Source organism: Neltuma alba, unplaced genomic scaffold, assembly GCF_004799145.2.
Source record: "Neltuma alba isolate B1F8T4 unplaced genomic scaffold, ASM479914v2 tig00003082_pilon, whole genome shotgun sequence".
Classification (NCBI taxonomy): domain Eukaryota; kingdom Viridiplantae; phylum Streptophyta; class Magnoliopsida; order Fabales; family Fabaceae; genus Neltuma; species Neltuma alba.
Window position 1 is genome coordinate 209,738 of NW_021633133.1, and position 26,161 is coordinate 235,898.

The following is a 26,161-nucleotide window of genomic DNA, read 5'->3' on the forward strand; positions in this document are numbered from 1 at the left end:
GGTATTTTACAACACACATAAGGAGAAATGGTCAGTAGATGAATTACTGTCCATGTGTGTGTAAGAAGAAACAAGCTGTTGATGAGTGGAAATGCATCTAAGGAAGCTCATTTGGCAGATAGTTCCAATAAAGGTGGCGGTAAGGAGGGAAATAAAGATGATAAGAAGAAAAAGAAAAAAAGAATCCCTCTTGCTACTGCTTCAAATAAGAAGGATGCCAGATACTTCTTCTACAAGAAGAACGGGCACATGAAGAATGAGTGCTCGAAAAGAAAGGCATGACTTGAATGTAAAGGTATGTTTACTTGTCATGTTATTATTTATTATTAATTCTTCCACATGCCATTTACGGCCTATAAATACGCCAGGTAGAGGCAACCACAGAGCACAACAATTAGTCATCTTCTTATATTTTTATTCTTCTTCTATCAGATCACACGACGCTTGCAGACATGTCGACCAAAAATTTGATGCTCTTCGATCCGTCAGCTTCATCTTTGTTGGAACAGATCAGCCCTTTCACTGCAACTGATGAAGCCATCTCCAACCACATCATCGGAATCCATGACTCGCAGGCCCCCAAGTACGATGTCGCTTCTCTTTACTATGCTGTCTCCAACATTATCAAGAGCTCCACTCACATCGGCACCTCCCTCGATCTCAAGGTACACTTGATTTCTTCATTTAAACCCCATTTTTCTTGCGAATACTTTCTGTTTATCATCTGTTTGTGTTTGTTTGTATATTATTCTAACAGCGCCCCGAAGCTGTTGCACTCGTGGCGGAAGACAAGGTTCCACAGTCCAGTTTCATGCCACCTTTCAGTACCCTCAAAGAAATTGCTTGTCAGGTCATTATTCTTCATTTCTTGTTCTTATATATTCACCTTTCAGATCTTTCTGTTCGAAAAAAAATGACAAGTTAGGTGGAATGGAAGAGCCTCGATACTTATAAATTGGTGTTATAGATGACATGCAAGCCTTTCGAGAAATCTACGGCACATCAAACAGTGGTGGGAATTCTGGAGAAGCTTAAAAGCTACACATGGGACGCAAAGGCAGTGATAGCTCTGTCAGCTTTTGCTTTGGACTTTGGCGAAACTTGGCGTCTTTCTCTCATGGAACGTACCAAGGAAAATGCTCTTGAACTCCATTTCTTTAGGCTTGGGGAAGAACCCAAGCCTAGCAAGAACAACTTAGACCTCACTAACTCGTTGGTGGATAATACATTCAAACTTATTGAAGGGATTTCGACATTGGAGAAGAAGATTGCTGAGAAATCCCAAAGCCCAACTTTGTATAATGCTCCTCGAGAACTCTATACTTATTGGGCAATCTTGGCACTTCTTACTTGTTCTAATCGAACGACTGAACTGTGAGTGTTTCATTTGTTTCTTGAATATTTTTTAATGAATTTGTATCCTTTTACAGACTTTACTGTGTTTGGGAAGTTCTATTACCTAATGTGGTTATTTTCCAATGGATATAGGGATTGGAACATCAAGGCCGAAGTTGTTGGGAAGCTCAATCATGTTGTCATGAGATTGACTAATGAGTTGAATGGGATTGCGCATGATGAAGGTTACGGAAAAGAACTGCTTATGAATTTTTTTAACTTTTCGATAATCACCATTTTCAAGTTTTTCCAAGCTTATCAGACATTTACAAATGTTAGAGTTTTCATTGTAAGTCACTGAGAGTGGATTATGAGACTTAAATGTCTAGGTCTGTTTGATACGAAGAAAATGGAGGGAGGGGAGGAAAAGTTTTTACCGAGGTTGATTTGAAAATTTTGAGAAGTGAAGTTATAAGCTTTTAATTAATTTTTCCCATTCTTTTACCTTACAATTTTTTATTAAAATTTTATAACCCTACTTTTTTAATTTTTTTGAATCAAACTCATTAAAGTTTTTCTTACCATTCCCTCCTCTTCATTTTCTTCGCACCAAATAGATAGATTGCAATTGGCGCTCATATTGACCATGATCTTAATTAATATTCGCAACTTATTTTTTCAATAAAAATTTGTTGGAACAGAAATGTTATTAAATTGATATTCTAGGACGTAATTAAAACCATCATTTTCCCCGTAATATGCCCAATGCTAACAATACAATCTTAATTGATTGAAATTTTCAGTTGGTCGAGTAGACCGAAATTGGCGAGAGGATGTGTTTAAGTTTCCTTCTGGAATTGTGGATCTTTTGACGGCTCTCATTTTCCCCAAGGAAACTACTGAGCTCGAAATCTTCGATTGCACTACTCAACAAGTGGTAAGTCTGTCACACTCAATAAATTAATTTAAAATATTAGAAAATCCAAGAACAAGATTCTATTTCAACACTAGTCTCAATTTGTATCAATAGCTTTAATGAATCGTGCGATTTAGGTAAGCAATGATGTTTTGAAGACGAAGAATCTTTTGCTGTTCATTTCTGGTCTGGATAGCATTGAACACGAGATTGGGGTTTTGAAATCGATCCATGATGCATTCAAAAAAGACAAAGAGAAACAAAATTATGAAATTTTATGGGTTCCTGTGGTGGAGGAAACCGATGATCATAAGATAAGTGATGATCAGAAGGAGAATTTCAAGCATCTGAAATCAAACATGCCATGGTATGTCTTACAGAACCTGTTCGTCATTAAAGGAAAGAAGGTTTTAGAAGAGCTGTGGCATTACCAAGGAAAGCCTATCGTCGTCGTCACAAACCCTAGAGGTCAAGTCATTCACAATAATGCAATACACATGATGTTTGTTTGGAAGATTGAAGCCTTCCCATTTCGGCCTGAGGATGAAGAAAGACTCTCCCTTCATTGGAAGTGGTTTTGGAATCAATTCACCAAAGTTTCTCCAGACATTGAAAAATGGGTCAGTACTATCTTCCTTGACTGTTTCGTAATTATCTATCAATTCAGTTCCTATAGACTTTAACTTATTACAACTTAATTATATCAATTGGATTATTTCAAGTCAAGAAATTATAAACATTAGATTCTTTTGAGTCAAAATTTAGGGGTTTAGAGTGATTTCAAATATTTCATATATGTTACCAGATCATATTTGAAAATTGTCTTTTCCTTAAAACCAATGCAAATATTATGATATGTAGATTCAGAATAACGCGTACATCTTCATTTATGGAGGGACTGACGTTGCTGGGACCCAAAGGATTGGTACACGGTTAGACTCCATTAAGGAGGACCCCATCGTCAAGCAAGCAGGCGCCATAATCGAGCGTTTCAACCTTCAGGAAACCTCTGTATCCAATTTCTGGAACAACATCAGTAACTCCATGTTAAGCAGAGTTCAAACAAAGAACTCCAAACAGGACACTATTCTTAAAGACATGGAAACTCTAATGTCATACAAAAACGAGAGAACCTGGTTCCTTCTGAGCAAAGGCTCCAACGTGCTGGTTACAGGGCTTGATCCCCTGGCAAGGGTATTGGAGGATTTTGATGAATGGAGACTGAAAGTGCAAGTTCTTCAAAGTTTCGATAAGGCATTTATAGAGCACTACAATCAAAAGAAGCTTGGCACTCCTCCTTGTTCCCACTTCCAATTGAGCAATATACGATCAGGATTTCCTTTCACTATCACTTGCCCTGAGCCATCTTGCAAGAAGAAGATTATGGAAGTTGAAAGTGTTAGTTACAAGTGTTGCCATGGGATCCATTATCACCACACATCAGAGAATTTGACCGTCGAGATTGAGACCCCAGGTCAGAAAACCGAAGGGACTCCATGATCATGCATCCATGAGCTAGCTGATTTGCTTTCTGTTGTCTCTGTGATACGATAATGAATAAATATCTGTGTTTTGAGTACTATATGTACCTTTGTTGTTGTGTACTAGTACTTCAGTTTGCAGTATTGTGCCCATGACTATCATGTGTCATGACATATAGTTGTCCGGTATGGATATTATGTAATAATCTATGTCCTCTGTAATAAACAATAAAGTTATGAAGCTATTCTGTCTTTTTACTTTAGTGAAAGTTAGAAACTTTACTTTTGTTTTAATTGTGATTTGACATCTGATAATATCTACCCAATTTGGAATTTAGATATTGATCTTCTCAAATGGGAATAAGCCTCTAATATTTAAAGAGTATTGAATATATACTTCTCCACTCATCCACCCATCTGTTTTTTCAATGAAATTTAGGATTTTATATAATATTAAAATAATTGCGAAACTAAAATGAACGAACTGGGTTGTGGCAATGATGACGAGTTCCCTTGGATTTATTATAATAATAAACTGACACTAAGTATACCGTATTTGACGCATTTTGAGTAAAATTTTTACCCTTTTGAGTATGGAGTATTTCATTACCTGTATAACAATCGGGTGTCACTCACTTAAAAACATAATTGTTAGGTTATCTTAATAATAGTGTCATTCTTACTTTAATTTTGCAACTTCATGCTTACTTTTAATACTTTCAAAATGCATATGATATTTAATACACTTTGGGAAAAAGTATTCCCTTCCCCTAGTAACTAGGTGTTTCCTGACCCGAACCTATTGGTAGTGTGAACGCCACAAGGCTTTTTAGGGTTTGTTTTCCCTGCGTTTATTATAAGTCGATCACGTGATAAAATATTAATCAGTTGGTAAAAAAAAAATTTCAATATTATCCCCACTTAAAGTCAATACAAATAAAGTGTTGCTTGAAGGATGTCCTTCTCCTTTTGTATCATAAAAATTTGAAATTTTATTACATTTTCAGACAAAGTCAACAATTTAAGCACCGTTTTTTAGGGTTTGCTTGTCCCTGCGTTTGTTCGGTATTTATAAACATTTTGATGTGCGTGGGAATAAAACTCTCCTTATATATTTATATTATAAATCATACTTAAAACTTTATTTATAAGCTACCAATCGCAATTCCCAACAAATCTTTAGCAGGTTGGAACTTAGATGCCCCAAAGTTTGTGCTTTACAGGTGTCACAATTCAATGAGAGGGAAGGGAGAGCACAGTGGGGCTAAAGTGGAGGCTTCAGAGAGTTAACGCGTGGCAGAGAGAATATAGCAATTGATGTTTCAGGTCATCCTTTGGACTTGCATCAATTAAAGAGGCCAATTAATTAAAGGGAGAATTATTATCAAATTCCCTAAAAAAGAAATAATTACTACAAAGTCTAATAATAATCTGACCAGCCAGTAATGGCGAATTCTACAGTAAAAATAACAACTTTTTGGACTTGCTTTTCAATTATTTTTTTTATTTGGGACTTCATTATAATTCTCCTTTAATTAAGCACCTCCTCTTTTTCTGATCAAAACACGTTGCAGAAAAAGGATGGATCACGTGAGAACTTCATAAAGGCCAAAAAGACAAGAAAGAAAAAGCATGCTTCTCTGGATCTTTCCTGCATTAAATTACCCCTCAAATCGGGCATCTTTCTTAGTCCTCACCCATCCCGACAGATTTACATATATGCTTTGTCCATCAATTTATTTATATTCAATTTTTTAGGTAATATTATTGTTGGGATTTAATTCTGATTTTGATTTTTATAGTTTCAAACCAATAGTTTTGACGCGTATAGTTTCATAAAGGTTTAGTATGAGTTTAAATATAGGAATCAAAGCCAAAACTACTCATAAAACATAAAAATCATATACCAAGCTTAGATCAAAAGATTATAAAGCTATGGGAGTCTAAAACCAGATTTCGATATAATTATAAGAACTAGTAATGATATTAACCTTTAATTTGGAAAAAGATTTTTTTAAAAAAAAAACCATGGTGCAGGAAAGGTATTGCCACCATGATAGAACTCGAATGATGGGTGAATAAGAAACTAGGTTTTACTCAAACGAGAAAGACTTTTAATTGCTGATTAGGGACAATTTTCTGTTTAGAGATATCGGCGGACATATAATTTCATGAGCTGCATAAAATTTCCCATGTTTTACTGATATTGTGATTTAATTATCTATTCTTTTTAAGAATATTTTCAAGAATCACCTCAAATTTTTATGGGAGAATTATTATGAGGTCCCAAAAAAATAATCACTAAAAAAATCTTAATAACAAGTGAACAGTTTAAACATATATATTGTTATTTTCTGTTGTAAAACTTGTGAATATGTTACTTAATTGAAGCCTTATTGCAATTTTTTCAATTTTTATAAGGAGAGGCACCGCTAGTTATAGTGATGGATTGGTGATAAAAAGATTTGTTAGTGATGATTCTGCCACAATTTTTTTATAATATTCTGTCAAAAATTTTATCACAAAACTAAAATGAGGTATCCTAAAATTATTTATGGCTAAGTTATTTATGATGGATTAATAATGGAATAATAATGACAATTTTTTGTGGCAGAATTTACAACATGCTAGCAGCGGATTATTGGTGAAAACATAATTTATGTGGTTACAATTTCGCTATCTTTTGTAGTGACTCTTTAAGTTTACATGGGTGAAATTCCCTTAATATCATCAAATTGTTGACAATTAAAAACATTAGTTGAAAAGCCAAATGAAACAAAACTTGAGTTGAGAAAAAGAGTATATATATACTCGCTGCATGCATGTTTATAAGGAAAAAATTTAACTATAACTTAGTTTTTATTAGGGTTTGAGATATTATTGTACGTATCAAAATATATTATGAACCGAATTTGTTTGGTGCACATGTGAACGGGGAGGGAGGATTTTTTTTAAGGTATTTTGGTTAATTTACACTAAACTTGTTTATAACCAAAGGACATGAGATTTTAGAGTAATTTGATTATTGCAAGAAATTTTTTTATATTTTGAATGGTTGTGTGAGACTTGATAGTTGTTTTCCGAAGTTTTAAATCATTGGGATGAAATTGAAAATTCTGCAAAGCTTTTAACAATGTCACGCACTGTAAACAACGCAGTTTAATTTTGAAAACAAGACAATATTTATACAAAGATGTTTATATTTATTATATTAAATTTTTTAATATGTAACCATGTGTCTTATTTTTAGCGACGAAAACATTGCATCACTAATCCGAAGCAAATTTTTTAGCTACAAAAATCAGTGATAGAATTTTTTTCACAATAAGATAAAATTTAACAATGAAATTTTTCATGAATAATTTATGTTGCTAAATTGCTTGCTGGTGGGAACACGTGACAAGTAATAGCGGCAGCCATGGGTGAGGTGGCGGCGACTAGCAGGAACACATGGTTGGTGATGGGCATCATTTGCGGGAGCGTGGGTAAATAATGGACAAGAAAGGGTTTTTCTTGATCTCTTAAAACAAAAAATACCAAATGCAAAAATAAAAACAAGAAAATATTTAAAAATTGTTTTGGTTTTTTTAGTTTTTAAAAACATATTATTATTTTTGTTGCTATATATAAATATCTTTCAATTAGAAGATACAGACACCTCTTTTAACAGAGATTTAAAATTTGGCTCACCTCTTTACGAGGATCTAATTCCTTCTATTGAACCCAACTTCTTCTATTAGTTAAAAATATATTATTATGGTTTTTAAACTCCTAACTAAAATATTATCAAACAAAATTTTTTTAAAAAAAAACAAAAATTGTTTTCAAAATAAAAAAAAAACAAGTAACTCCTATTTCATTCTATTTTCTGTTGCATGAACCAAAAATTCTCAGAGCACAAAGATGCCATTTTACACGGAAAAGGGTTTTGTTTAAGATAAGGGAGAGGGAATGGCCCAGAATAGCATGGGAATGGTCGAATGGACACTGCGAGACTCCACAATCATCGTTGTTTTGTTCCCTTTAAACCTGTAACGTTCCATCAGCTATCCTTTTACTGTTCATTCATTGCGTGGCGGGATGTCACTTCATTACGTGATCCACGTTGAAGCGTTTGTACATAGAATTATAGACAGTAAACTTTTTTCTATATTACATTATCTATTATTTATGAAATGCTTGCTCAGAATTTTCTTTATAAAATATAAAGGGATTAATACTGTTCTTAGTTTTTATATAATTTGATCGGATTTTAATTTTTGATCCCTATAACTTTAAATTATTAGTTTTATGCCCTATAGTTTCATACATAACTTGTTGGCCTGAGCTTAATGAATTGTTCATGCATTTTTAATGAGTTTTGATTTTTTCCTCCATGTTTAAAACTCAAGCAAAACCTTCATGAAGCTGGGAAAGGAATCAAAATCGACAGTGTTAGAAGATGACATGCAACACTAAAGTTCAGAGGAATTTTTTATCTTATAATATGCCTGATACCAAGCGTCATCCACTTATGTGACATGACAATTTTCATCTGTAAAATAACTGTAAAGTAATGGCACGAAGTTGACAAAACGATCAGAGGTTAATTTTAACTTTAAAATGCCCGAGGACATAGGCAATTGACTAAAAATTTAGTTGAGTTTTATACATTTTATCCTCATATATGTGCGCACCCAATGGCAAAAAAAATTTGTGTGTATAATAATTTGCATTATGTAATTAAGGAAGTATTTGAAAACCCAAAAAAATACTTTTTAAAAATGCTTTAATGTAAATTAAAATAATAATTTTTCTATATACTTATTTTGTATATCATAAAATTATTTTTAAAACTATAATTTGATTTTCATCAAAACAAGCGAGCTCAATGGTTCATAAGGGTTTGTTATAATTAAGAGATTTAATATTAAAGTCCATCAAAGTCCCTTTTCTGTCATTTACGTGTTGTCAAGCAGCAAGGCGCGGGAATAAAATTATAAACTCCGATCACTACAAAGAGGGAGTTTTTTTTTTTAAAAAAAACATTTTGTTAAATTTGTAGTCTTTCGATCATTAATATAAAATCTAATTAATTAATTTAAATAGGTTTAAAATATTAATTAAATTAGTCAGTATGATATTTTTGTAAATACTATTTTTTCTCTTTTTTTTACTTGATTATTATTGAGAAAATATCAATAGAGTTAATTTGAAAAAAAATTACTAAATATGTAAAATGAGTCTTACATATAAGATTAATATCAACTCTTAAATTAAGTTCTATATTAAAGACCGAAAGAGTACTAAACTTATTTATAATTAAAAGATAAGATTTGAGAGTATTTTATTTTCTTATTTTCACTTGTTGGGTGCGACTTGAAAATGGTTATTAAGTTTTAAATCATAGGGATGAGTTAAAGCTATTATAAAGCTTTCAGCACGATCACAAACTCTGTATTGTTATACTCTTTTGTTTCTTAATATCAAACTTATTTAACTAATTTGATTGAATTAAGAAAGTTAGGTAAGTCAGTTAATTATAAAAAATAGGACATATTTTTTCGAAAACACTATAATCATTTTTCTTAATATCCTTCCTTCTTCTTCTACTTAATTATAGTTAAGAAAGTATTTATAGGGATAATTTAGAAAAAATTAATAAATATTAAAAATAATTCTTATATTTAGGACTAAAATCAATTCAATAATTAGGTCATATATTAAGGATTAGAGGAGTATTATTTAAGTATGTATGTACATATATAAAGAGGATTGATATAATCTAATACTTCACTTCATTTTGGTTTTCATCCGTCTTTCATGGTAAAAACACTTTCATGACAAAATTTGAGTTAATGTACAAATTTATTTTAAAATTTTTTACTCATGAGTATTGAATATTTGAAAGTTTTTTAGGTTTAATATATCCGAAAGGTTAAAATTATAGTAATTTTAGCCCCTAATTATTACGATTTTAAATTTTCAGAACAACAATAAACATTAAAAAAATTTTAGTTGCTCTTAGAAGATAAATTTATGCCTTAATTTGAAATTTTTTTTACACCAATCAAAATGGAATCAGATTTCAATAACTAAAATTATCAATTTAAAATTTTAGATATCAAAACTAAAGCAAAGTACGGATAGTTTTAACCCCACACATTGGCCTCCTAAGTCCTGTCCGCTTCCATGGCGGAAAGTCAGAAACCGCCTCGTCCGCTGCACCCTCAGCTCCACGTACAAATGGCCAAAAACTCGAGATTTTTTTTTTCATCGCAGGAGTTAACAGGTGGCTATTTACTGATTGTTGTGCCGTGGAATGTCACGTCATTACGTGATACATGTTGAAGCGATATTGAAAAAATTAGTCAAAGGTTAAATAATTAATTTAAAAATATTTAAAAAACTATATTTAATCATTTATATTGAAATTATCTATTAACAGGAACTCCTTTTTTTTTAGTGATACAAGAGAGTGGGTTCGAATTTCCACACACACACCCAAACACACACGAGCACACCACTCGGCCAAGAGGCCAGTGGTATTAATAGGAACTCTTTAAGGATCCGTTTGGATCAGCGATTGGAAAAGTAATTTATTGAAAAAGTAGTTTATAGAGAAGTGAAATTGGATAAAAGCTAAATTAAATAAGCTAAATTGTGTTTGAATTAAAATTCAGAAAAGCTAGATTGCAAAAGTGAGATTAATAAAAGGTTGTTTGGATTATGATTGAGTAAAAGTAAGTTTGGTTGTAAAATGACCAAAATAGATGTGAGTTTTAATAAATAATAAAACATGATTAAAAAAATAATTTCACATAATACAATGAAATTAAAATAATTTAATATGAAGAAGTTATAAAAAATATTTTAAACATAAAGTGAAACATGAAAAAATAAAAATATATTTCTAACTTATTCATTACTTTCAACTAATTTTAACTGATTTTTTATTATCTACAAATTAGTTATTTGAGGTTTATAATAAGAACCAAAAGAGGTAATAAATTTTTTAACTTTTTATCTCTTCATATTTCAAAAGCTATAAGCCACAAGCTATAAGTCATAAACTGTTAATTTTAGCTTATAGCTTATTGTAACTTTCCAGACAAAAGCCCGATTGCAGAAAAGCTGATCCAAACAGACCCAATTGTATCAATCGAACTTATAGAGCTTATAAGCTACTTATAAGCTCAAAATAAGTGATGCTAAACACACACTAAGATGCATAAGAATAAGCTTTGGTAAAAATAAATAGATAATATTAGTAACAATTTAATCATTAATCAATGTATATAATCCAATAGTATAAATTATAAAATTATAGGGTCATTTACACTATTCACAACCCTTTGACAGTAATGCTCATTTGTGAAACTGTCTTGCAAATGCGCCAACTCCCAACTAAACGCTATTATTACTTTGTAAATTGTGCAGAAAGGGGGCTCCGGTAAAATTCATCAAAAAATCATAATTTTTGACCTTCCATATAAATGACATTTTCAAGTTAACAATAAATTTTGGTTTTCTGAATATCAGTACTTTATTATTATTTTTTTGAAGAGAAAAAGCAAGATAAAACCAGTCTCTTCCACATTTGAACTTTACACAGACTATCCAATATAATATAAAAATATTTCTTGTTATCCTAGATAGAAGAATTTAGAACTAGAAATTTCTTCCCCGTGTGATGTACAGACTAGAATATTTGATTAGATTTTAAATTTTAATAAATTGTATTATCTAAGATAGCTCAATATTTACTTTTTATAAGAGTGTATTTTTTTTATTCATTCAAATAGGATTTGAATTAGAGATACAAAATTTAGAAAAACATATAAAAATTTAAATTTATTTATTTATTTTTCTATTTAAGCTCCCAGTTGACATACTATTTAATATATTCAAATCCCAATTAAGATATTATTCAAATTCAAAATTAATTATTAATTTCTTCGTTTGAGTCTTCAATTAAAATCTCATATAATAATGATACTTCTTAGTTAATTCAATATACCCGAATCCCAATCAAAATATTATTCAAATCTTATTAATTCAATCTATTTGGATCTCATAATGTCATAATTGACCCATTTTTAAACGAATCAGGTATTACGAGTTTTCAAGAATATAATAATTGGTGATGATTCATTTTATTTTAGTTTTAGCTATAATATTTTAATTTATTTTATATTTCAAATTTATAATTCCCCCTCAAATTATCTTTATTAACCGGCCATATTAACAATTTTAATGAGATGGAGTAGTTTCAATGTCGATGATTAGATGAGGCACTTTCGGAAAACTGGCACATTTCTTTTTACTATTATCAAACTTAATTAATATCCTTAATCTTTATAAATTAGTTATTTAATTCTCACATTTAGGATTGGAGCGAGTATTAAATATCATTAACTCATATTTAATCTTCCATCTTCGATTAGATAGACCAAATCACGATACCGATATCTTCATATACACTTTGTCTATATATGAGCAGGTTGTCTTCATTAGATTCATATCTTCCTCCCTCCATCATATCAGATCCACCTGGCTAGTTTCAATTGTTCACATTCGATTCTTATCATGTAATCATTTATTTATTATTATTTAGAATTTTTTCCCCCGTGAGATTTATGGCCTATAAATACGCCATGAGAAGCAGCAAAGCAGAGCACAGCAACGAAACTTCTTCTCATATTCTCTTCTTCTATCAGATCATGCGACACTTGCAGACATGGAGCTGTTCCAGAGTAAGAAGCTCATCGTTTCAGCTTCATCTTTGTTGGATAAGATCAACCCTTTCACTGCAACGGATGAGGCCATCTCCAACCACATCATCGGAATCCATGACTCGCAGGCCCCCAAGTACGATGTCGGTTCTCTTTACAATGTTGTCTCCAACATTGTCAAGAGCTCCATTCACATCGGCACCTCCCTCGATCTCAAGGTTCTTTTTAAACCCCATTTTTCTCACGAACTCTTTCTGTTTATTCATTAACTAACTATCGTCTGTTTGTGTTTGTTGGTATATTATTCTAACAGCGTCCCAAAGCGGTTGAACTTGTGGAAGACAAGGTTCCACAGTCCAGCTTCATGCCACCTTTCAGTACCCTCAAAGAAATCGCTTGTCAGGTCATTATTCTTCATTTTTTGTTCTTATATATTCACTTTTCAGATCTTTCTTTGTGGGAAAAAAAAAAACAAATGAGGTCGCATGGAAGAGACTCGATACTAATAAATTGGTGTTATAGATGACATGCAAGCCTTTTGAGAAATCTACGGCACACCAAACAGTGGTGGGAATTTTGGAGAAGCTCAAAAGCTACACATGGGACGCAAAGGCAGTGATAGCTCTCTCAGCTTTTGCTTTGGACTTTGGCGAAACCTGGCATCTCGCTCTCATGGAACGTACCGAGCAAAATGCTCTTGAACTCCATATCTTCAGGCTTGGAGACGAACCCAAGCCTAGCAAGAACAACTTAGACCTCATTAACACGTTGGTGGATATTTCATTCAAACTTATTGAAGGGATTTCAACATTGGAGAAGAAGATCGCTGACAAGTCTCCAAGCCAGACTTTATATCATGCTCCTCGAGAACTCTATACTTATTGGGCAATCTTGGCCCTTCTCACTTGTTCTAATCGAACGACTGAACTGTGAATATCTCATTTCTATTTCATCATCTTTATTCTTTCGTCCACACATATATAGATATCTTCTCATCGAGGCTTTGATAGGCCGTATTTATCAGGATAAGGTCATATTTCAAAGCTCAAAAGGTATTTATATATGCGCTTATAAATTACAATTTACGTAAGATATGAGTCACATCTTTATGATTAATAATATAAATAATTGTTTGTTTGTTTTCTTAATACAACTATTAGGTTTTCTTTTTATTTTTGGTCCTAATTTGTCATATCAGAAAATCAATTAATCCTATGTTCTTGTGTACACATAAGCATGCTATTATATTGGGAAAGAATCCAAATTCTTATATTGGGAATTTGATATGACTTTAGAGCAGGTGAAGAGAATGAATTCCACTTACTCATGACAAATGAATTATGTTTCTCCTTAATATTGCTTCAACAAATGGCGGTCCCACTTCTATATACCCTTCTCTTGATCTTCTCATGATTGGATGAATCCAAAGCTTTTCACCTACAATTTTAAAGAAATATTTTTTTGATATTTTTTTAATGAATCTGTATCCCTTCACAAACTTTATATGTATTTGGCAAAAAAAAAAAAATTATATGCAATCTTACAGTTACAAATCAGATGATTTTTTTTTTAATGATATAGTCATTGTGTTTGGGAAGTTCTATTACCTAATGTGCTTATTTTCAAATTGATGCAGGGATTGGAACATCAAATCCGAAGTTGTTGGGAAGCTCAATCACGTTCTCATGAGACTGAATAATGAGTTGAATGAGATTCAACGTGAAGAAGGTTATAGAAAAGAACTGCTTTTATGAACTTATTTTCAAGTTTTCAATAATTATTATTTTCGAGTTTTTTTTCAGCCTTATCAAACATTTCCAATATTAGGAGTTTTAGTTGCAAATCACGAAGAGTTACTTAAAAAACATAAATGTCCAATTGCAACAGACACTCTCATCTTAACCACGTTCTGAATTGACGCTTGCAACTTATTTTTTAACAAAAATTTGTTGAAACAGAAATGTTATTAAATTGATGTTTTGGGACTTAATTAAAACTGTCGTTTTCCCTCTCTCTCTCTCTCTCTCTATATATATATATATATATATCCAAAGCTAACAATGCTAGCTTCATTGAAATTTTCAGATGAAGAGAAAGACCAAGCATGGCGAGAGAGTGTGTTTAAGTCTCCTTCTGGAGTTGTGGATCTTTTGAGGGCTCTCATCTTCTCTAGGGAAATTACTGAGCTCGAAATCTTCGATAACACTACTTCAAAAGTGGTAAGTTCTCAAAAATTTTATACTTAATACATTAATTTAAAATATAAAAAAAATACAAGAATAAGATTTTTTTTCCCCATTATAGTAGTCCCAAAGTTTAAATGAAATGTGCTTTTTTAGGTAAGCAATGATGTTTTGAAGACGAAGAATCTTTTGCTGTTCATTTCTGGTCTGGACAACATCGAAGACGAGATTTGGGTTTTGAAATCTATCCATGAGGCATTCAAAAAAGACGAAGAGAAACAAAATTACCAAATCCTATGGGTTCCTGTGGTGGAGGAAACTGATGATCATAGGATAACTGATGATCGGAAGGAAAAGTTCAAGCAGCTGAAATCAAACATGCCATGGTACGTCTTACAGAACCTGTTCGCCATTAAAGGCAAGAAGGCATTAGAAAAGTTGTGGCATTACTAGGGAAAGCCTATCGTGGTAGTGACGAACCCTAAAGGTCAAGTCATTCACCGTAATGCAATGTACATGATCTTCGTTTGGAAGATTGAAGCCTTCCCATTTCGACATGAGGATGAAGAAAGACTCTCCCTTCAATGGAAGTGGTTTTGGAACGAAGCCACCAAAGTTTTCCCAGACATTGGAAAATGGGTCAGTATTAATCAATTATCTATTCACTCCCTAAACTTTTAACTCGTTACAACTTAGTCCTATAACTTTATGATTAACTAACTTACCATGCAAATATTATGACCTGCAGATTCAGAGTGAGACATACATCTTCATTTATGGAGGGAATGATGTTGCTAGTACCCAGAGAATTGGTACACTGTTAGACATTAAGAAGGACCCCATCATCAAGCAAGCAGACGCCATAATTGAGCATTTTAACCTCACAACAAGGCATGATCAAGCATCCAATTTCTGGGCCAGCATCACCAACTCGATGTTAAGCCGACTTCAAAAGAAGAATCACGAACAGGACACTATTCTTAAAGAAATCGAAACCTTATTGTCATACAAGAACGAGAAAGCTTGGGCCATTCTGAGCAAAGGCCCCAACGTGCTGGTTGTAGGGTTTGATTCCGTGGTAATGAACGTACTGGAGACTTTCGATGAATGGAAAGTGAACGTGCAAGTTCTTCAAGGTTTTGATAATGCATTTATAAGGTATTACAATGAAAAGAAGGCTAGTGTTCCTCCTCCTTGTCTCCACTTCCAACTGAGCAATATACAATTAGGAGTTCCTTTCATGATCACTTGCCCTGAGCCATCTTGCAAGAAGAAGATTATGGAAGTTGAAACAGTTACCTACAAATGTTGCCATGGGATCCATTCTCACAACGCACCATTGGCAAACCTGAACGGCGAGATTGGGACCCCACTTCTGAAGACCAAATGGACTCCATGATCAATGATCATCAATGTGTATCGGTGGATGAACTAGCTGCCTGCTTTGCTTTCTGTTGTCTCTATGATATAAATAATGAATAAAATGTCTGTGTCTTTTATATATGAACCTCTGTAGACTGTACTACCTTTGTTTGTTGTGTCATGTGTACTTGTCTGGTTTTGTATGGATGTTATCATGTAATCTATGTTTACTTCAATAAATAATCGAGCTATGAAATAATAATTCTGTCTTTTTACTTTCGCATGTTAGAAACTTGTTTTTCATTTGACAAAGATTTGACATCTGATATAATATATATATTCTTGAAGGGAATTATGAAAAATAATTAGAAATATGGACGTATTTGATATTTCCCAATTCTCTTATCACTTTTTTCACATAATCTTGAGCTTTTAACATCTCATTGTGATTGAAATGTGTCAATTGTATGTTTAGTAAGTTTCCAAGTGATTTTTAGAATAAAATGATTTCATTATGCAATTGTCATTGAACTCTTGTTAAATGCTCTTATTTCACAAGATTTTGTTCACTCGGACATGTGATTCTTAAGAAGCAATTGGAAATATGGAGTTGCTTTTCCATTGACTTGATTAAGAACTGGTTTTCCCATACTTCTCATCAATGCAATTTTGTTCTTTCTTCCTAGTTTGGTTAATCCTATTTATAAGTTATTTTTAACATGTTTTATACTTGTCGAAAAAAATTTAAAATGCCAACAAGAGTTCCTCTAGTTGGTAATAAGGAGTTGACTTATAACCTAAAAAGTCCTAAGTTTGAATCATGCTGTTGATGTGAGGATCTTATTATCAGGCGATTTGTAAATACCTCTATAGTATTCTCTGAGCATGGAAACATGCTCTGACTCTAGTAAGTGTAACATCCCAAACTTTTATTTGGGTTTATAAGTAGTTATTTATAGAAAGTTCGGATTAAATATTTGATAAAATATATATATACAAAATAATAAATTCAAGAAAATGAGGTATTTAAAAGAGAGTCAAATAATATAAAACAATATTATAAATAAGTGTATAGGTATTTAAAAATAAAATTAGAAAAAAAATGGCAATGGATGATGATGATGATATGAAATAGATTGAAATTCAAAGGTTGAATCTGTTATATGAATTTTTGATAAAATATATATTTATAATTATATATAAAAAAAGATTTGAATTTAACTTTTAAAAAAACTTTTGAATGATTCTGGCAGATTTCATATAAGTTGGTTATAATGAGATTTCAATAATAATCACAATAAGATAAAGTAATTAATTAATCAATTAAAGATTTATTAATTTCAAAAATATAATAACTTAACCCTACTTCCACTATAAAAAATTCGACTTTCAGTGGCGACAAGTCCAAAAGTCACCGCTGAAAAGCTTCACCAGCGACATTTTGTCGCCACTAGGTCATTGCCGTAGCGGCCGTGGCTGAAACTTATCAGCGACGACAAAAAAAGTCGCCGCTGAAACTGGACATTCAGCAGCGACAAAAAGTCGCCGCCGAAACTCCTTTCAGAAAGCTGTAAGTTTGCCACTTGGAAACGTCGCCACTGAAACATGAGAATCGGCAGCGACATTGTGGTCGCTGCTGAAGCTTGCTTCGGCGGCGACATTGTTGTCGCCACCGAATCAAGCTTCAGCGGCGACAATTATGTCGCCGCCGAATCAAGCTTCAGCGGCGACAATTATGTCGCCGCTAATTGTCATTTTAATTATTTTTATAATATATTAATTATGCAAAAAATTTTATTTATATTGCTGATAAATATTATCAAAAGGTTTAATAAAAATAAAGTAATTAACACACAAATATAGTATACTAAATAATAAGATTTATAACCATCAAAGTGTTCTTTATTTCTCTAACTAAAAAAAAAAATTGTTCAATTAAAAGATACATTACATAATACAAAAGAAAAATTACGTAGAGGGATCAATACTAGGGACGCTAGAAGTAGGGGTATCTACAGGAGCATTTAACTGCATCTTGTGCATGAAAGCAGTGAACTGAGCTTGTATTCTCTGTTCCATCAACTACTCCATCCTTTGTTCAAGTTGTGTACTCTCTGCTTCCATCTTTGCTCGCTCTGCAGCACGTTCTGCTTCCATCTTTTCTCTCTCTGCTACATCCAACCAACTTTTATATATTTCTATTTCATAAAGTTGAAAATTAATATAAGATAAAAACAATGAATATTAAAGTGCAAGAAATAAATAGAAATGAATAAGTTTGAGTTGACCAAGAAAAGAAAATTATATATGATATATATATGTATCTTACTTCTAGAAAACTGATTCTCTAAGCTGTCTTTGGGCAGATATTCGTAGACCAGAAAGCCGGTGTTATTCTTCACAGCAATATCCAATCAGTTTCATGAGGTGTGAGTGTCTTAGTTGGCCCAAAAAAACAGCTTCTATCTGCAATATGATTTTTGACAGAAAATATTCAAAACATCATTTTTAAAGAAGCAACACAATATACATAGCATGGCTTAATTCATTCTCGTGCCTTTATGCTTATCCCCCTCACTGTAATGATATCAAACCATGATTAATGAAATGGTTAAAATAATCATATCTTATTGATACTGTCAGGCTTCAGTAATTTTGAGTTCAGCAGCAAATTTGATGACTGTCACTTGAAATACAGAGGCCAATGAGACGTGTTAAGGTGGTTAAATAGATTACCTCGTATTACAACAGGAGAGAGGTGAAGTTTCATGAAAGCAAAGTTGTACTGTGTAGGACTACAAGAGAGATGGGGAGAGAGAGACGACCAGGAGGCCAAAAGAAAAAGAGAGTAATCAAAGTATTAAAAGGGAAAATTCTCTCGATGTTGAAACTATAAAGAGAGGATTTGCGTCTATGAGAACCAGACTATTTGCGTTCGTTGTTGTGGGCTCACACCACTTGGCGCTTTGAATCTCTTTTTCCTATATTAAAAAAAAATTGCCATTTTCTCTTAAATCCTATTTGCCCATTTCTACGGAGATTATGGATAACCATTCAGTTGGTTTGCAAGAAAAATGCTGCAGTTTACATTCCATATTATGTGCGCATCTTTGTTCAAACTTATCTTGGAAGAATTTATCTAAATACATTCTTCAAAATTTTATGCTCTAGATTTTGTGAATCAAATCACTTTTATGGATGCTCTATATTCATCGGTATGCTCAGTCCTTTTTCAAACTTGAATCTACTAAACATCTTAACAACACATAATTATCAACGGAATAAAATTTTATCAAGGAGACATCATAAAAGCTGAGCACTGTACAAATATCTCCATGTCTAGCATTAACAAAAACAGAGAAAAAGGCCATTTATCAGAAGAAACCAAGGTTCGGCCATGAATAAAAACTCTATCCGTCCTGACTATATATCTGATGTACTTTAAAAGGCCAAGACGTAGAAGCTTGATTTAAAATTATTCCCCACATGACAGTGTATAAACAATAAACAGACCTACTAATAGGAGTATAAACAATAAACCTCAGTTGAACCATTTATCAGGAGAAGAAACCAAGGTTTGGCCATGAATTAATATCATTGCAGCAAGCAGATTATTACAAATAATAATCAAAACAGGGGAAAGCAGTTCTAGCTTTTGATGTCATGTGAATAAAAGACAATCTAAAAGTTTGATTAAAGGAAGCAAGATCAGGGCCCATTTTGGACTTTGTTTGTAATAAAATCTATTAACTGTAGTAGTGTTCAGAAATTATTATTGGGATTTGGTCACATTAAAAGACATATACAATTACAGCCAGATTTTTTTTTTCCCAAAATCAAAGCTAGATTTGGTTACTGAATTTAAAATCAAAGCCACGACTAAAATTGGAACAAGAGAATCTTCTCACAGCACAAGCATGGGTTAGGTAACGAGTTTAATTAAAAGAGTGAGTTACTTAATCTGTATTTTGGTAGGTTTTAAATTGTTTTGGAATGCTGAAGAGATCTAACCTGATAGGACGACAGAAGGGGACGCAAGACAAACAAGAAAAGGCTGGCTTTCTGGTATGGTAAAACAGCAATGTTTTTCCCTGACCGTGTAAAACAGCAACTGATCAAGACCAATACATGTAGCAGGAAAAGCACGAGCATATTGATTGGTGTGTGTTTAAACTATGATTAAACCAGCATATTGATAGCGAAGAAGGAAAAAAAAATTACAGCACCACAAGATTTCAAAAGCGAAGAAGAAGATCGGCACACTTACAAGGATGACAGCAAGAAAGAACGCTGGAAGTGATGGACTAAACACAAAGATGGACGTTGGAAGCTAAGTCAGACGCTCAAAGCTTTTGCTGCGCGGCGCTGGGGATCGAGAGGGAAAGGTAAAATTTTCAGAAGATTGGGGCGGGTTAAATTGTTTTGGGTTTCAAAATGAGAAAGTTTATATATAAAAACAATTTGCTTGCCAAATATGCACGTGGCTTCATTGGCTGGGGGAAATATTAACTTCCACCAGGTCCCCTGTTCGAACCAACCAGATGACAAGTTATTTTTAACCTTTTTGAGCCAAAATGAAAGTGTGAAAAATCAAAAATGGGAATTTGTTAGATTCGAACACAGGACCTCCAGATTAGAATAAACAGACCTGGCCAGCCAGGACAACGAATTTGATTCAAATCATCAACCAACAAAAAGTATATATACATATAATATGCAACCGTATATGTTATACAAAATTTAATTAATCACATTTTAAATAAAAAATATAAATAGTAATAATATTTAATTAACTATATACATGATTTTATTATCTATATCTCTCACACATTTTTAATTAATTATATTATCTCCTTCAATAATTTTATTTTTCAATCCTCTCATACATATGTTCATCATCAAATATGATTATGTCAATTAAGTATGCTCACACTAATTTAATTATAATAATCTCTCTCATATATTTAATTATGTTATCTCTTTCAATTATAATATCCTTCTCTCTCTCTCTCTCACACACACACTATCTCTCTTCCAATAATATTTACATCTACCTCTCACATACACTCTATCCTTCACTACTTTCCCCATCACTCAAACTTGCTTACTTTCTCATGCATGCCTCCATCTCATTTCTCTCCCATGCACAATGTTTTTCTATTCCATCTCTCAAATATTTGGATATGGTATATGCGTTTTATACAAACTCCAAACTTTCTTCCTCTCCCTTTCTCTCTCAAACACCACATTATCTTCCTTTTAGTCTCTCTCTAACACAAAAATACATTAAAAAAAACATTAATTATCAAAGTTACTTAATTACACAAATAAAAGATTATAATATAAACTTTTTACAAAAAATTAAAAATAAAAAAAAATGTGCAAAAACTTTAGTCGCCGCTGAAAGCATGCTTCAGTGGCGACACAAAGTGTTGCCGCTGTAAGGAGATTCAGCGGCGACAAAAGTCACCGCTGAAAGCATGCTTCAGGGGCGACACAATGTGTCGCCGCTGAAAGGAGATTCAAGGGCGATAGTTAGTCGCCGCTAAAAAGACATTTAGCAGCAACTCTAATGTCGCCGTTGAAAGTGTATACTTTCAGTGGCGACCACTTTTGTCGCCACTGAAAGTTGCAGCTACAGCGGCGACAATGAAAAGTTGCTGCCGTAACTATCACTTTTAGCGGCGACATTTTTGTCGCCGCAAAAGGACCTGACTTTCAGCGGCGACACTTTTTGTCACCGCTGAAAATCGTCACTGAAAGTTCAATTTTTTGTAGTGTTCATACCCACTCATTCTTCATCCTTTAGCCGCCACTCAATTTCTTCTTTAGCTTTTCCACTCCTATAGACTAGTGATTTTTCAGAAAGCACTACTCCTTCTTCTACTCTAAACATTCAATCCTCATAAATCAAAATAGATTCAAGTCCACCGTAAGCCTTCTTGTCGTCATCATCTCCAAGCCTACATATATTTATTAAGGTGTGTACCTACTTTTCTTTTCTTGTTTTGACTCTCTCTTCTTTCTCACATTTAACAACTATTATTCATGAATATACACACATACACATTAATAGGAAAAAGGATGAGAGGGGTTTGACACCATTAACTACCGTTTTAAAACTTAATGTTTCTTTCTTCATTGATTTTTTTCCTCTCCTCCCTCATCCTCTTCCTTGTATCATGCGTTTCCTTTTCAGATTTTTCTACCTCTTCGTATGGCTGTGTGTGTATATATATATATATATTTATTTATGTATATGCTTGATGGAAATAAGAATAAATATATATACCCTTTATATCATCACCCTTTTCGATATTTCTCCCTTCTAATAATGGGTGTGTGTGTGTATAGGCATGTATGTATATATAAGACTTGTGTGTGTGTGTGTAAGACATTCAGTACTCCACCTTTTATATATAGGCATGTATATATCTATAATACATTCGGCAATATATTTAGTAATTTACGAATGGTTAGTGGGATGAAGGCTATATATATATATATATATATATATATTCTTGAACTTTACATACAGTAAGGATTTCATACAAGTTATTATGAAATGCAAAATTTTAATAACTTACGAAAAGTTAATTAGAAGAAATTAGTACTATGTGTTGTGGGCTCTAGGATGATTTTAAAGTTTTAGAGTAACTTTCATGTAACATTAAAATAAGTATAAGATATAATTTTTTTGTCTAAAATTGTAAATTAATATTTCATTATGTTGACTTTGTAGACTCTCTTTGAGAGCCTTCTTGATTGGAATTATTATTGTGATTGTTGGAGAACTAGAAGAAACCAGGTAACTTGGAGTTTTTCCATGTGTGTGCAATCTTTATCCATTATGATTAAATTTGTGTTAACTCTATTGACTTAATTGCTACAAATAAATAAATAAGACTGAAAAAGTAAAAGGATATAATAATATTATCGGATGTGTTACTTGAATTCTCTTGCAAGCATGAATGTGTTTTGGTTGTTCTGTGAAAATTTATGGTAAATTGTTTTCTTTCAAGCATGCTTGCATATACAGCATTTGCTACATATTCATGACATGCATAGGTGGTTGGACTTGGGAGTTTGTGATACTGATATATGTTATAAACTGTGACCACGTGGTTTGCCTCCACTTAGCGCAAAGTGGTTGGCCTTTTTAAGGCCCGTTCCTTAATGCTTACCTGGCCAGGTTTGTAGGGAGGGAACGTGGGATAGTGACACCTCCTGGTTCTTTTAAGGAGGGGAGCCATAGTCTAGGCTTGGGCTCTGTATCTTTGGCTAGATATATCCTAAGTATTGGAGTAGCTTTGGTTAGTCCTGTGTGTGGGCCAGACCATGTATAAGCTTATGGTTCCAGTCAGCAGAATAAGGTTGGATGGAGTAATAAGGGAAGAAGCATCCATTGCATATGAACATGATATATTATTAAATTAGTTACATATTTTGCTAACAATTATTTAAGCTATTGCAATATTTGTTTGCCTAGCTAATATGAAAGTGGTTGGGTAATGGTTGTATCTACATGGTTGAACTTTGGTTACTGAGATGTTTGTACTCACCCCTTTAATTTAACATTTTCAGGAAAAGGTTCAAAATAAGGGAAGGCACCTAAGGAGTGAGCCTGAAGGCTCTGTTGTATTCCTTATGTGTGGTACATATTTCCTCCATTTATATTTAACTTTGCTATAACTCTAGGATATTTCTTTCGTTTTCATTTTTAAAAAAAAAAGAATATACTTGATTTACATGATAACTCTGCTAATTTAATACTTAAAATTCTATTTATACTTTGATCTTAGTCTTAAAATAGTTTTATTTTTGCTAGTTAATACATATATAGTTTTTAATCATGGTAGACTTTTGTCACTCTAGTTTTATCTTTTTTATCATGGTTAACTTTTATCGATCAGGTTTCAAATTTTTCTACCATGGTAGATCTCTTCTGAATTTGTCTTCCTCATAATTACACAACCTTACGTCATTATGATCATTACGAAAAAAATAGTGTTACAATAAGCACCTAGACCCAACTCACCTAAACTTTTTATTGTAAAAAATCTTAAAATTTATTAACTCTGTCTTAAAATTTAACAATTTTCCAACTCTATCCATATTTAATGTACATTATACTCCTCTAATTCCTTTTATAAGTCACTTCCAACATGTTTCATACAAACCAAGAAAAATTTTAAACTTCATTAACTCTTATTTAAAATTCAACAACTTTTCAACTTTATCCCTATTTAATATATATTATACTTCATGTAAACAAAGTCAACACAATAATAAATAAAGGGTAAAATTATACATCTATATAAAAATTTTCTTTATGTCCTATAAATATGACTAAAAAATATTTTTTTTTTGTATTTTATAAATAGGATCAGAAGAGTATCTTATGAGAAAAAATCAACGCAAAAATAAAAAAACGAAGGATAAAGTTATTAATAGGTGGAATTTGTAATAGGAAAAAAAGTAGGTGTGGATGGAGAATTTTTCTTCTTGTTTTTTTTTCTTTTGTTCAGTTTGTTGTCGTTATGCATATGATGAAGGGCTTATGCTCAACAAAACATTGAAATAATAAAAGCCAACAAATTTTGCAATCAATACGGATGTCTGCCCAAAGCGCTTTGGTGGAAAACAGCTAATTAAGTGAGATTTTCTTTTTCCCACTGTGCATGCAACGTGGTTTTTTAAGCACCACGCTTATCTTCACGTGCTTTATATATAATCAGGTTAGCCTCATGGTTTATGCGAGGTCTCTATAAGCCCATTTCTTTTGCCCATGCCAAGTGCTAAGCCTGATGATTTAAGTTCTGGGTTAGTATTACCTTTAGCTACGTTTCTGAAAATTGACTGTTTTTTATTTTTTTTATTTTTTGGACTCAAATCTGTTTTTTATTTTAATTCCAAAAACTTGACATCAGTGATTTTGGTCCTTAACAAAAACATTTTTAGGCGAACCAAAATGAAATCAAATTTCAGTGACTAATTAAAACAAAAAATATGTCAAATTTCGACAACTATGCGCAATATTAACCCATAACTATTTCATATTGTGTTAAATTCAAGCAATTTTAAGTTTATTGGGGGTTACTTATTCCAAAAGTGTTTTCAATATTAACAAAGACTCGAGTCAAGACCCTTGCTGAAAAACTCATAGTCTCTTCCCCAAGAACGAACTAGCTGGAGTGTAAAATTTTACGGACATATAGATGTAGAATTTCTTGTTTTTCTTTTTTTTGAGTGTCCTCCCATCAGCTTAATTATTTCAAAACAACTGAGTGAATCAAATTTGTATGAGTTATATTCAAAACTAACTAAGTTCATCAAAATTTAAAACCTTTAAAATTTTGCTTTAAAGAAGATTCTCAATCACAAACTAAAATTATCTCTCTCTCTCTCTGCTGTTTTTTATGAGTCCCTTCATAAATTTTTTTCCTTATCTTAAACTAATCATTTTTAATACATGCAAATTAAAGAAGATCAAATAAATAAGATGACAAGGGAGATTAGCAGAAGAACATGGGATCCTAATGTCTTCAAGAATATGGGATTCACGGCTATACGTAATTAATTATGTGTCCTATTTTTTTCTATATGAATTTATATTTTAATGATAATATTTTAAAAATAGGACATATGACCTTATATGATTAGAAAACTTGGCAAAATGAGTATAAGAAATTTGACCTAAGTTCAATGAGTCAAGTGTGGACTCCATATGATAGTAAGGCGTTATGAGGGGGTTTTTAGGAAATGATTTTTGATTGATTTAATAAGGTCTAGAAAACATCTAGGCGTGGTCTCATGCATCAACAATATAATATTTAATTTACTTAAAGCGGGAGAAAGTTCCATGATATACCGAATATTATATTCTTTACCTTGTTCACAAGATATTCCCATTCCATTTACCTTTAGTACTTGTAATTTTCTCTTTTTCTCGAAGAGTCTGACACAGTACAAAGTTAAAGACAGATGAATCTCATCCTTCCCAAAAGCAAAGGATCCGACTTCAAAAAAGAAACCCTAATTATAATATGATAAAAATGTGTGCTTGTGCTGTGTTTGCGTCTGTCTGTTTACATATATATCACTAAAAGAACATTAATTAAGCTAACTGAGCTGAGAAGGTTTATATATGAATAGTTCATCACATCGCTT

At 32.4% G+C, this 26,161-nt stretch overlaps 1 pseudogene; it reads left to right on the plus strand.

Annotated features, from left to right (window-relative positions):
- The first annotated feature begins 452 nt into the window (after window positions 1-452).
- Window positions 453-16,028, plus strand: LOC114740241 (protein SIEVE ELEMENT OCCLUSION B-like; annotated as a pseudogene).
- The last annotated feature ends 10,133 nt before the right edge of the window (window positions 16,029-26,161 follow it).